Source organism: Equus quagga, chromosome 9, assembly GCF_021613505.1.
Source record: "Equus quagga isolate Etosha38 chromosome 9, UCLA_HA_Equagga_1.0, whole genome shotgun sequence".
NCBI classification, from domain to species: Eukaryota; Metazoa; Chordata; class Mammalia; order Perissodactyla; family Equidae; genus Equus; species Equus quagga.
Window position 1 is genome coordinate 63,662,298 of NC_060275.1, and position 2,380 is coordinate 63,664,677.

Below are 2,380 nucleotides of genomic sequence, written 5' to 3' on the forward strand. Positions count from 1 at the left end.
TGGATTTTCCCAAACTATGTTTCACTTATTTTCTAATTCTTTCTTACTTGGAATATACCTCCAAGAGATTTTTAAGATTTCAGTTGGCTCTACGAACTAGAGAGGTTAATTAAATTTAGACTTATATAACAAACACTCCAGAAATACAATTTTGATTTTTCTTTTCCCAGTGATTCACTTTCTCTGTTTTCTTAAGGCAGCACCTCTGCAAATTCCCAGTGTATGTTTACACGTGACACTATCTAATATTAGCAACCATCATGACCTGAACTGTGTCAACTTCAGCATAATTTACTCTTTATTTTGACTCACAATTGTGAATTATTAGTTTTTTTATTAAATTGATTAAATAATAAGTAATTTGTAATCCCCAAATACACAGGTCTATGGGACTTCCTCTGGTTAGCAAAATAAAGTTGGTGTACACAAGCACACAAACACTCACACACACTTTCTCAGTAAACATTCGTTTATCCATTTCAGGTGTTTAAATCCCATGAGTGACCCATTAAGCCCAAAGCTCTCTTGGGTGGCGTGGGGGAAACCTCATGGAAAACACAACATGGGTGGTCAATGACACTGGACACTCAGATTTCATCCTGGTGGGAATCTTCAGTCAATCCAAAAGCCAACTCTCCTCTGTATGGTCATTTTTATGGTTTTCCTGATGATTTTGTCTGGAAACAGTTCTGATGCTTCTGATACACTCTCATGCCTACCTGCACACCACATACACTTTGTCAGCAGCCAATTGTCTTTCATGGAAATGATGTACATTTCTGTCACTGTGCACAAGATGCTCATCAACTAGGTCATGGGTGTGAATGAGATCTCAGCCCCCGAATCTGAGATGCAGGTGTTCCTCTATGAAACACTAGCAGATTCAGAATTTTTACTTCTAGCCTCCATGGTTTATGACTCCTACATGCCCATCTAGCATCCCCTCTTTTACCCTGTCTTCATGAACCATAGGGTGTGTCTCCTCCTGGTATCTGGCTCCTGGTTTCTGGGCTCAGTGGATGGCTTCTTGTTCACTACCATCGCCTTGATTTTCTCCTCCTGCAGATCCTGAGAGATGCATCATTTCTTCTGTAAAGTTTCTGCTGTATTGAAGCTCTCCTGCCTGGACATTTCTCTATATGAGATTTTCATGTACCTGTGCTGTGACTCTATGCTCCTCATTCTGGTGACAGTCATTTCAGGCTGTTACTACTTTATCCTCCTTACCATCCACAGGATGAACTCAGCAGAGGGCTAGAAGAAGGCTTTTGCCGGTTTTTCCTCCCATATGTCCATGGTCATCTTCCTCTATGGGTCTGCTGTTTACACTTACATGCTCCCCAACTCTTACCACACCCCTGATAAGGATATGATGGCATCTATCTTTTACACCCTACTCAATTCCTGTGCTAAACCCTTTAATCTAAGTGTCAGTCTAAGGAATAAAGATGTCATACTGCATCTGAAGAAAATGTTATGTGAACTTGTCTTTCAAAAAACTATAAACTAAAAAACTTTGATATTAACGTGTTTTTCCTTCTCTCTACACATCATAAGTTTAGAATTTTATGCCAAGACTATTCCTTAGACTTTCTTACCCTGATGTATCACCTCATTTTCATACTTTTAATAATTTCTTCCCTATACTGGAAAACTTTTCAATTTTCTAATCCTTCTCTGTCCAAAGTGTATTGTACAATCTGATTGTAATGTAATTGTATTGATGTTTCATTTACTGAAGTTGAGAGAAATACATAACAAAGGTATGTAGAACAAAAAGGTCACAAGATACTATAAAATTGACTTAAAAGAGAGACATGGAAAGAGAGAGACAAGTGATGAAACAAAAGAGGTACAATGTTAACAATTAGCGAGTCTGAGTAAAGGGTATGTGGCTGTAGTTTGTACCTTTATTATTCATGCTACTTTTCTGTAAATGTAAAATTATTCTATAAAATTATTAAAATATCAATCCTCCCTCCTTTTTTAGCTTGTATTTTGTTTGGTCGCAATGGAAGTGCCATAACATCTTGGAAAATATGATCATTTCAACATGGCTAATTATTACAGAGGCGATCTGTTATGTGCCCACCTTGTTTAGGCTACATTGTTCCACATTATCCACCCCTGAAGGCTTCCAGTGGTGGTGAATAGTCCCCACCAAACAGTAGGTTTAAGATCCAGAATTGTATTTGGGACTGTGGGAAAAACATAAACTTGGAGTGGAAGGAAAATTTAAGAAAGGTTTTTTGCATAAGGTAATATCTGAGTTGAATTTGAAGTATGCTAATTTATCATACAAAGAAAGAGAGAGAGGATATCAAATATTCAAACTGATTTATTTATTCAATTATGAAATAAATATTTCTTATGCATATTA

The 2,380-nt window shown here is 37.1% G+C and overlaps 1 pseudogene; it reads left to right on the plus strand.

The window, feature by feature from the left end:
• The first annotated feature begins 548 nt into the window (after nt 1–548).
• On the plus strand, nt 549–1,510 carry LOC124244563 (olfactory receptor 2T4-like; annotated as a pseudogene).
• Nucleotides 1,511–2,380: the final 870 nt, after the last annotated feature.